General features: G+C 29.5%; 2 long non-coding RNA genes across 5 annotated transcripts; both read left to right on the plus strand.

The window, feature by feature from the left end:
* Positions 1-391: 391 nt before the first annotated feature.
* LOC127070358 (uncharacterized) lies at positions 392-4,215 on the plus strand. 4 transcript variants are annotated; one of them, XR_007784478.1, is made up of 4 exons: positions 392-1,298; positions 1,572-1,634; positions 2,929-3,096; positions 3,199-4,215. It is a non-coding gene; the product is annotated as an uncharacterized LOC127070358 (long non-coding RNA). The 4 variants fall into 4 exon arrangements; XR_007784476.1 differs by having other exon boundaries at positions 394-1,312; XR_007784477.1 differs by lacking the exon at positions 1,572-1,634 and having other exon boundaries at positions 418-1,298.
* Positions 4,216-6,672: 2,457 nt separating this feature from the next.
* Positions 6,673-8,854, plus strand: LOC127070360 (uncharacterized). The gene is made up of 2 exons (XR_007784480.1): positions 6,673-7,715; positions 7,818-8,854. It is a non-coding gene; the product is annotated as an uncharacterized LOC127070360 (long non-coding RNA).
* Positions 8,855-12,303: the final 3,449 nt, after the last annotated feature.

Consider the following 12,303-nt stretch of genomic DNA (forward strand, 5'->3'; position numbering starts at 1 on the left):
ATAATAATAATAATAAAAATAAGAAATAACGATAAGAACAATATGTGAAAGTAGAAATATATACTTCAATATCCTAAACATGATTTATATTTTACATTATATTAATGAAGATAATGATTCATATAATGAACAAAATAAATTTAAAAGAAAAAACATTTTTTCTTCTTTTTAAAATTTTCATATCAAACTTACATATATATGTATATGTATATATATATATATATATATATAAATCATACTTCTTATTTTACATGTATCAATAATATTACTTTTTCATCACGCATTTGTTCTATCCCAAGAACAAGTGTTTACTATTTGTAGTTCGTATCCTTGAACGATACTACGTATCATAGAAACACTGTGAGATTCTTACGTCATCATCGACAAAAGATATAAACATGAGAGATCGAAAAAGAAATGAGTTCAGTTTACAAACGTTAACTATACCGTAGTACACGTTAGAATCGATCGTTACGTAGAACCGATAAGAGCTTGTACACCGATACGATCCGAGTGTATATGATAATGGTGGTACTGATAGTGATGGTGTGGGATACAAATGATGTTGAAAGAGTGGGAAAAGGAGTGAAGAAGGATGTTACGATATTCGTCAGTTTCAATTGTAGTTCATATTTCGTCCTCGTACTTAAACTGTGTCGTTTAAATCGTACACGTTTTCAATACGACATACCAAGGCGAAAATTAACGAGTGACCTTGAGAAATTTAAATGTAACATGGACACACCTCCGGACCAATGAAGAGGATCGGATTTTCTTCCCACTTTTTTTAAACTTTTCTGCTATCACCATTAACGCTATCCTTCTTCTCCTTCTCCTTCTCCTTCTCCTTCTTCTCCTCTTTGTCCCCCCCATCTATCCCTCCCCATCAACCCCTACCACTTCCTCCCACCCTTCTTCTTCTTCTTCTTCTTCTTCTTCCTACTCGACTTACGTAGACCTTCCCTTTCTCTCTCTCTCTCTTTTTTTTCTTTCTTTGTTATCAGAAATTCGTCGGGTATTCCTAGCGTATTGGAAATCGAGAGAACAGTTTTAGACGGTCTTTTATCGAAGACACGTTCGAATAATTGTGAACGGAGAGGATATATCTGATTAGTGTTTTTATTGGATTAAAAATATTCTCAAGTCGACGATCGAAAAGATTCCATTTGTGCTGATTTATTTTTATTCGTAAGGATAAAGGATAGTTGGGATTTTGAATAAATAGAAGAGCGATTGATTGGACAAAAATTGACGATAAAGATCTTTCGAAATAATGGAGTAAATAGTAGGGTATTGTGGTAAAATCTATAAAGTAAATAATTATATTGGTTTCTTACTGAGTATTATTGAATTTATTAATATCGATTATTTATGTTCTTCGAATGGATCCGGAAAGAAACGTTTTTTTTTTGTAACGTCGTACGAAAAATTTTATAGATCTTATTAATCTACGATTCTTCATTTTTTATACAAATGAAAACTGTCGTTTTTGTTATTACGGATATGTGACATTATCGGTTGAACATATTATTTTGTATTGTTAGTTTAATTTCGACAATTGTATATTTTAGTTGCGTATGCGTTGGGTGGATGTGATTATGGAAGTGTAATTTTGCTTTCGTCAAGAAATGAATGTAATGTAATCCTTTTATATTTTGAATTTTTATGTTTTTAATTGAACGCGCGCGCACACACATACACACACATACACATACGTATATATATATATTTATTTCTATTTTTTATCCATATACATATACGGTCATTTTATTCCTATTTAATTATTCTCCTTTCTTCTTTTTTTCTTTTTATTTGAATCAAAAAATCTTATTTTAATTAAATAAAGAATTTTACTTAATTAAATGATATAATTTAATAAAGAATTTTATTTAATTAAGTAATTTGATTTAACAAAGAATAAATTTAATAATTATAATTATTAAAAAATTGATCACGTTTACAAACTTCAATAACAATTTCCATTGTTTTCTAGAATCAGATTATGAATCGATCGATCGATTTTATTGATCAGCAATAGATTTTTGATATTTTTAATCGAATACAGTTACGTATATATATTTTATATACTTAAATATAATTGTTCTTAATAAATATCATCCACATATATATAAGCGTATATGCATATATAAAACAAAAATTTTCATCTTGTTCATTTATACCGCCCTAGTTCTTCTTTTTTAATTAAATAATTTCCTTATTCACAAAATTCTAATATTATTATTAAAAAAAAATGATTGACTCGTGTAACTTTTATTAACAATTTCAAATGGCTTATCCCGGATCGGATCAAAAATCGATCGACGATACGCGATTGTTTCAAAAAAGAAAAAAAAAAGAAAATAGAAAATCGTTAGAAAGAACATAGAAAAATCCTATTACGCAGACGATATATAGGTACGATTTAAAAACAAGTCTTTTCACTGAAGAAGAAAAGAACACGTGATCGATACTAACACATATAGAAAGAGCAACGTTTACGTGATATTGAAACTTTGTTGAAGGTGTAATACTACATAATAAGTTAACATTTCCATGAATATTGTATTATGAGGAAATATCTAATATGTATTATGTAATGGAGATAATAATCGAACATGACGAATTAAATCTCTCACATGTTTCAATTTATCGATTTATAATGTATGTATCTTTGAAAATAACGAAAGGAATTTAAATCGTGAATTCGTTAAAACATTTTTCATAATAAATATAAAATTTCTATATTCGTTGCTTCAAACGAACAAAAAAAAAAAGAAAAAAGAAAAGGACGAAAAGAAAACAAAATTTATGATAAACAGTGAAATCAATCTTATCGAGGAAGAAATAATTGTTTACTATCGTATTTCGAGAAGTTCTATCGTCATCATCGCAATATAATCAATCTGTGTAATATTTTTTGTTGTTTAGAATCTAAGGTAACGCTGTGTATAATCATATATCGTCTAGTTTATAAATACGAACAGTGGAAGCAGCGAAACGCCAGAACGTACTTATATCTCAACGATAGATACAACGATATCGATCTTGAGAGATCATTGGATTATTATTTTTTTATCATCTTAGTTCATCGTAGTTGTGAGTAATAAGTTTCTAAGAAAACACTATGTATTCTCTCGTAAATGATTGAAAACGTGTAACATGCGTTCGAATAATTTCAATGAATTTTGTGCCTTTTAGATAAAAAAAGAAAACAATAGGAACGAAAGAACGAGAAAAATTAATAAGATAAAATAAAAACGAAACGAAGAAAAAAAATAAAGAAAAGGGTAGATCTCTTTCGAGAAACACAAGTTATTATTTTGTGTGTCACAGGATAAGAATGGACATGCGTTTCTTTACGATCATTAGCATGATTTTCATGTGCATCATTATTGATTCGATCACGGCTCAAGTTACCGATAAAACTAATAATGAATCTATGAAAACCACGTATCAAGGATATAAATACCATGGACGACATGGAGGCCATGCAGCTAGACCTCAAATAATTCATGGACCAATTATACCATGTCCAACAGGACAACAACATGATCCGAATGGTAAATGTAGGAATGTAGTATAATTTTTGAACAAACTTATTTATGCAATAACGATAGCTCGTATTTTCAATTAAATATAATATAGAATTGATTGGAATTAGTTGGAGAATATAATATACCACGTGTATTGTTTTTCTCAAAGTTAAGAAGTTTCAAATACGTGAGATAAAGCTAGATTTATGTAATTGCGTTAGACGAGTCAATCAGTCGCAACAACATATTTTTATAATACTGTGTATACTTATATATTCATATACGTGTTTACGTTAGTAATGATTGTTTCGTAAGAAAATCAATTTTTTCTTTAAATTACGCAATATTACGTATTATCCCAGTTAATAATTCTAATCATAGCTCGAAACGTTAATACCTCGATTGTAATGAAATAATTTATTTTAAACGAATAAATGATTAAAAAAATGTAACGATATTCGTATTATTAAGTGTTTTTTTTTTGTTTTTTCTCTCAACGAAAAAATAAAAATAACTCTGATTAAATAATAAAAAAAAATACTGGAGAATGTAATCGTAGACTTAATAGACTTATCTGGATACGTATGTGTATTGATCGAAGGTAAAAATATTTTATGTATGTGTTCGTTGCGTTATTATTAGATTCGATATGAAAATAAAAGATGAATGAGAATGCATTTTACCTTGCGTTATTTTTCTCATACAACTTTTATTTCGAAAAAGACAAAATTTCTGTTAAAAATTTCGTGATGATTTATTTATTAATTTAACATTCCATGATTCATTTGATGATTCAAAAACAAAAAAAAAATTAATGCTCGAACGTTATACGAAAGAGAGATAAACAATTTGTTTTCTTAAAAATTTAATTAACGCGTAAATAAAATATAAATAAAAGTTGCGACTCAATTCTCTTTTTTCTCGTTTAAAAATAGAATTGAATGAGAAATGAGATCGCTTTAATTACACCGACTTAAAATCATAAAAATCGTGTGTCTAGTTTCACGTAGCGTGCAGGCACTCTCCACACTTAGGAATTTCTGTCTCTTAGCGATGTTGCAATAAGTATACCTGGAAGGCCCTATGCACATCTCGAAACAATTTCATTAATTCTCCAAAAATAAAAATAATCTCGTACGATCGAAGGACTCAAGAATTTTCGATAACAAGGATCTAGACTCTACTATGCTTTAAGAAAAGATCCAAAACTTGGTCGGATCTGGTTTCGTTCATAAAATATTGTAACCAACGAAAAAATTCTTTCTCTGTCGTTAATAATTGACCGAAGGCATGATCGATATCGAACTGATGCACGTTTCGAAAAACATCGTTCGATGGGAGATCTTCGAAACGCGCATCGATGCGAATTTTTGGAGTCGCCTGTCATCAAAACCTCGTCCGATCCTCAAAGACTCTTGGTGGGAACGTCGTATTTAAATAATACCGCAACATCGACTCTCGACATTTACGATGAAATTCTCGACACATATTGGCGAACGCTCGTCTCATCGTTTAACGTCGACATTCTCGTTTCTCGTGAAATACACAGGACAATACCGTTATGCTACAGTTCGAGCAATTTTCGAGTCTCATCGAGCTCTTATCGAGCTCTCGTAAATAAAACGAGAACGCGACAATGTAGTGACACCTAAACGCTCAGAGAACTCATCGGAAAAGTATCGGACGGCGTTCGAGTAACTTCAAACGATGTAACGATCCGTTTTCCTCGAATACAACTAATTATTCGAGTCGGAAGATAGTAGTACATCGGGTAACCATTTTGACGGGGATTGATCAATTCATCCGTACACGGGTTATCCTGTGTCAGGATTAAAGAGCAGGATGCGAATGACCGAAGATCATTCACAAAGCATTCTCGTCACGAGCAGAATCCAGCAGAGACTACGTCATAACGCAACAAACGGTATAATTCAAGTACAGTAGAATATACTTGCTACAAAAGGATCTCTGTTGCAACTAGAGACAAACGTCTAATGATTACAAAGTGCACTTAACGTTTGATAAAAATGAAATCCTTTCTTTCTTTCTTTTTTTCGTTTTTATACGTCTTTTATCAGCAGCGTCACTATTTCTCAACAACAAACGATTAATTACCAATAACGAATAATCTGTCGATCGATCTAAAGATTGAAACATACTCATTTCACCTCAAATTGATTTATTCGAGTTATTTAATTAAATGATGGTAAATCGTACTATAAACAACGATTATATTAATTAATTTATATTCCGTTAATCGATAATCGATAATATACTTTTATTAAATGTTTATCCTGTTATTATCATCGAGATATATTATATCGCTTTTAGAAGAATATAATCAACTTGAGGTTGTTATTTTTACTATAATTTCTTTTCTCTTTTGGCTTCTTTCAATACATGTATATAAAAAGAAATTACGCGAGATTAATAAGAAAAAGAAATATTTGATTGTTCGTTATATTACAACGGGATTGCATTTGCCATTTTGGTTCTTGTTTATATTATATTCCATTATTGGTGGCAAAATTATGGCGAATTTCATGGGTTGTACTATATGCCAACGGTGTGGTTGGTATTTGGGTTGGTGACATATACGTTAGTTTGTAGTTCGTAGATCTACGGACCGGTTGAAACATAGGTATTGTTATTTTCTTGTCCTTATCTTCCATCTTTGCACCATTCGTCGTCAATAATACCGCTGATGTGGTTACAACAAGTCGTATCAATTCTATGTTTACAAGAACGATTACAAAGAAACTGGTTAGCAACGATTTTCAAAAATATCCTTGTACGTCTATATAAAAACTTACGAGTCAATTCAAAAAAATATATATATATGAAAAAGGATATATGTATAAGTGACGTCAATAAAATTTTTGAAATTTAAAAATCGATATATAAATATATTTCTTTTTTGGATGTAAATAAAATTTTTTATCATAAATATCACAGAAATAAATACACACATATACATATATATGTATATATGTATAAATTTTATATATATTCATATATTCCTTTTTTTTTTTTAATTCAACATTTGAACGATTCAGAATATAATTATTAATATAAAATTTAATGTGATGATTAATATAAAATGTAATATTAATATAAAATATAATTATTAACGAAATTATTTGTCTCGCATATCTTTCGGTAACAATTTCAAATAGTTTTTAGAATCAAATGATCGATCATCGATCGATCGATGACGAGTCATTATTCGTAATAAAAAAAAAATCGATTTGAGAAACGTAGAAAAATCTTATTACCTAGGCGATGCGTTGCAAATGATACAAGCAACTTTTCATTGAAGAAGAACCTGTGTGATCGATTTTTTTATACTTTTCGAAGTAGCTATGATCACGTGATACTTGACATTTTTTTAAGGTACCAGTAATTAACATTTCAATGAATAAATATAAAGGAATCTTGCGTGTATCAGTATACATATTATCAAGACAAGATGAATATAATTAATCGAATCGTTTTTAGCATCTATGAATTTTACTGTATTTTTCAAAACAATATATCCAATATAAACGTGAACATGATGCATATCAGATTTCTTTCCGATTGAAGTAACAACGATTTTATTATCTACTCTCGCATATTTTTTTTTTTTTTTTTTTTTCTTAACGACACCTTAAATCAAGAAGAATGAAGAAAAAAAATAAAAAGAATTAATTCGTTCGTATAATAATGATTTTCGATTTCGTATAACCACAAAAACACACGTACACATTCGTTTTAATAATGAATGATATTCGCATTAAATATAATTTTAAACGTTGAAACGTGAAGATATCGGGAATTTCAAAATTTATGCATAATGAAGAAAAGAAAGAAAGAACAAATAAAGAAAAGAAGAAAAAAGATCTATAATAAATAATGAAACCAGTTTTATCCAAGAAGGAACATTTGTTTACTATCGTACTTCGAGAAATTTCGTGTTTCGTCGATATCGCATAATAATCATTCTGAAAAATATCATTCAATGCATCGAATTTAAGGTAATCTTGTATATAATGACGTAATCGTGAAATATCTTCTATAAATACGAACACTGGGACCAGCCAAACGCCAGAACGTTCTTATTTCTCAACGACAGATACAACGACAACGATTTTGAGAGAAATTTTGATTGTTATTTTTCTATCATCTTAATTCATCGTAGTTGTAAGTAATAAGTTTCGAAGAAAGCAATATGTATTCTCTCGTAAATGATTGAAAACGTGTAACATGCGTTCGAATAATTTCAATGAATTTTGTGTCTTTTAGATAAAAAAAAAGAAAACAATAGAAACGAAAGAACGAGAAAAATTAATAAGGTAAAATAAAAACGAAACGAAGAAAACAAATAAAGAAAAGGGTAGATCTCTTTCGAGAAACACAAGTTATTATTTTGTGTGTCACAGGATAAGAATGGACATGCGTTTGTTTACGATCATTAGCATGATTTTCATGTGCATCATTATTGATACGATCACGGCTCAAGTTACGGAAAAAACTGATAATGAGTCTATGAAAACCATGAAATCGTATCAAGGATATCAATGGCCTGGAGGGCATCTACTTCAAACACCTGAAATAATTACTGTACCAATTATACCATGTCCATCAGGACAACAACATGATTCGCATGGTAAATGTAGGAATGTGGTATAATTTTTGGACAAACTTATTTATGTAATAACGATAACTGGTATTTTCAATTAAATATAATATAGAATTGATTGGAATTAGTTGGAGAATATAATATAACACGTGTATTGTTTTTCTCAAAGTTGAGAAGTTTCAAATACGTGAGATAAAGCTAGATTTATGTAATTGCGTTAGACGAGTCAATCAGTCGCAACAACATATTTTTATAATACTGTATATACTTATATATTCATATACGTGTTTACGTTAGTAATGATAGTTTCGTAAGAAAATCAATTTTTTCTTTAAATTACGCAATATTACGTATTATCCGAGTTAATAATTCTAATCATAGCTCGAAACGTTGATATCTCGATTGTAATGAAATAATTTATTTTAAACGAATAAACGATTAAAAAAATGTAACGATATTCGTATTATTAAGTGTTTTTTTTTTGTTTTTTCTCTCAACGGAAAAATAAAAATAACTCTGATTAGTGCGTCGGGTATCGATTAAATAATTAAAGAAATACTGGAGAATGAAATCGTAGACTTAATAGACTTATCTGGATACGTATGTGTGTTGATCGAAGGTAAAAATATTTTATGTATGTGTTCGTTGCGTTATTATTAGATTCGATATGAAAATAAAAGATGAATGAGAATGCATTTTACCTTGCGTTATTTTTCTCATACAACTTTTATTTCGAAAAAGACAAAATTTCTGTTAAAAATTTCGTGATGATTTATTTATTAATTAAACATTCCATGATTCATTTGATGATTCAGAAACAAAAAAAATTAATGCTCGAACGTTATACGAAAGGGAGATAAACAATTTGTTTTCTTAAAAATTTAATTAACGCGTAAATAAAATATAAATAAAAGTTGCGACTCAATTCTCTTTTTTCTCGTTTAAAAATAGAATTGAATGAGAAATGAGATCGCTTTAATTACACCGACTTAAAATCATAAAAATCGTGTGTCTAGTTTCACGTAGCGTGCAGGCACTCTCCACACTTAGGAATTTCTGTCTCTTAGCGATGTTGCAATAAGTATACCTGGAAGGCCCTATGCACATCTCGAAGCAATTTCATTAATTCTCGAAAAATAAAAATAAGCTCGTACGATCGAAGGACTCAAGAATTTTCGATAACAAGGATCTAGACTCTACTATGCTTTAAAAAAAGATCCAAAACTTGGTCGGATCTGGTTTCGTTCATAAAATATTGTAACCAACGAAAAAATTCTTTCTCTGTCGTTAATAATTGACCGAAGGCATGATCGATATCGAACTGATGCACGTTTCGAAAAACATCGTTCGATGGTAGATCTTCGAAACGCGCATCGATGCGAATTTTTGGAATCGCCTATTATCAAAACCTCGTCCGATCCTCATAGACTCTTGGTGGGGTACGTCGAATTTAAATAATACTACAACATCGACTCTCGACAATTTACGATGAAATTCTCGACGCATATTGGCGAACGCTCGTCTCATCGTTTAACGTCGACATTCTCGTTTCTCGTGAAATACACAGGACAATACCGTTATGTTATAATATATTCGAGCAATGTTGGACTCTCGTCGAGCTCTTATCGAACTCTCGTAAACTAAGCGACTTCGTGACAACGTAGAGACACCTGAAGGCTCAGAGAACTCATTGAAAAAGTATCGGACGACATCCGAGTAGCTTCAAACGGCGTAACAGACGTTTCTCTCAAATACGACTAATTATTCGGAGTAGCGAAGACGTCGCTATTTCGGATAGCCATTTTGACGGTCATCGATTAATTCATTTCTACACGGATTATCTTGTATCAGGATTCTAAGCTGAATACGAGTGCACGTACAAAATATACCACGTTGTTATAAAAGGATTTTCTTTTTTATTGAACGAAAGAGAAACGTCTAACGTTTTATCGATTCGATCTAACGTTCGATAAAACTAACATTTTCTCGTCCTTTGTTTCATCGTAGTTTTATTAATGAAATCACCATTTCCAACAAACCATTGGCTATCGAGAGCGAATAATTAACGAATAATCGATTTAACAATGGAAATGCACTTAAGTTACCTGAAATTGATTTATCCGAAGTGGCAAGTCTATCAGATGTGTTTATCGAAAGTAAATGAAAACTGTAAACCGCGATTATATTGATTAAAGTAAACGGAATATTTTATAATTTATTAATTCGCATTATCCAATGATATATTTTTATTGATAATTGACTCTATCATTTTATCGATTACACCGTCTTGTAACTCAGAGATTAATAGCGATAGAATTTTCCGTAGATTATTAACATTAAAGTGCGTGTCGATAGAACAGTGATTATAAAATCGATCATTATGTCTTCGATAACTATAATTACAAATCTAAGTATAATTACAAAGTAAACTGATATCATTGCAATAGAAAAAAAAAAAAAAGAAAAAAAAACCACTCACGTTTATTTCGTTTGAAATCCACGATATAATTTTCTGCGAGCGATCTGTTCGAAGTGATAAATCCGTCATACTTTTTCTGATATAAAAATAAAAACGTTACGCGGATAAATATGCAAAGTGAATCCGAGTACAGGTATTTGATCGAAGTTGTACAACCGGTTTTCCTCAAGTAAATTTATTCTCTGAAAACCTGTCTCTCTTGTTTCGCGTATTTCACGAAGGAAAAAAAAAATTTATCGATTGTCAAGAACCAGACGGGAAGTTCGATTTTGATTTTCGACCTTGATCAATCTTTATAGGATCGAGTAAACAAATGAATTATTTTCTTTTCTTTAAAAAAACAAAGAAGAAAAAGGAAAAAAAATAATAATAATAATAAAATTTAATTTAATCGACTTTTGATTTCACGAAAGGTTAATATATCAGAATTGATGAGTTTAAAAAAAAACAGAAGATAAATGAAATAAAAACAAAACTGTCCGAGATAATAAAATTAATAGTTATACGACTTGCTGGACATCGTAGTATCGATTCATATGGCATTGATAACTCGATAAGCATAATTAGCCAGGGTAATATACTCGCAATGAGGTGAACGCAAGCAGAGCTTTCACGTTTAAGCTTCGGAGATATTCGATCGTACGTTGTTTACTATTAATTAAGCCCATTCGTTCTCAAACGAACTCTTTGAAATTATACCACTGGGTATTATTTATGTTTATATATTCAATTGGTCTCATAAATTTCTTTCTGACATACATAAAATTATCGACTCGTGTTTTTGTATCATCTTTTTTTCTTTATTATATAAAAAAAAGAAAGAAAGAAAGAAAGAAAGAAAACGAAAAATAACGTGTATATTTACGATTTTGTAAGTTAAAAAAATTTCAAGCTGAGAGATATACATATGTGTATATTATATATTAAAAATATATGTAAGAAGAAATATATATAGAAAGAAATAAAATCGTAATTAGTACTATTATCTATTACGTTAAAAATGAAATACACGCTTCTATCGTATTATCTACAAAGAAAAATATTAAATAAGATACATATGAAATGTTGAAATTAATATATTGACCAAATTATCGGCGGCTTTAACTCTAATGATGATATAATAAAAGGAAATACTATTAAGTTTTCATTTATCACTACGATTGCGAAGAAATTAATTAGAAAAGATTTTATTCTCCTCGATAAAGAATATTCTTATGTTCGTTCACGTTCGAGTCAATGAATTGATGTCGAATATTCTAAAATCTAAAAAAAGGAAAAGGGAAAAAATATAGTGTGTGTGTGTTTATATAATATGAATAAAATCAATCCGATTAAAAATTAAGTGAATCGATTGTTGTCGATAATAATCGTATTTGTTACCTCCATATGGGAATATTTAAAGATAAAAATTTTTTTTTTTATAAAGACGAATAAAATTAACATTTAATATTGAAGTTTTTTTCTTAATTTTTTTTTTTTTTTTAGATCAAATTACATTTAAAATTTCAAAGTTTATATCGAAAAACTATAGTCAGTTTTCAAAAGGATGGAATTTTTTTTACATCGTACCACAAAAGATCGTTTCGTTACCGCATACTAATCAAACAATAAAAATATCTTCCATCTCTTTTTAACGTATAGTCGATGTTTGAAATGACGTAATCATAGAA

Source organism: Vespula vulgaris, chromosome 18, assembly GCF_905475345.1.
Source record: "Vespula vulgaris chromosome 18, iyVesVulg1.1, whole genome shotgun sequence".
In the NCBI taxonomy this organism is placed as follows: Eukaryota; Metazoa; Arthropoda; class Insecta; order Hymenoptera; family Vespidae; genus Vespula; species Vespula vulgaris.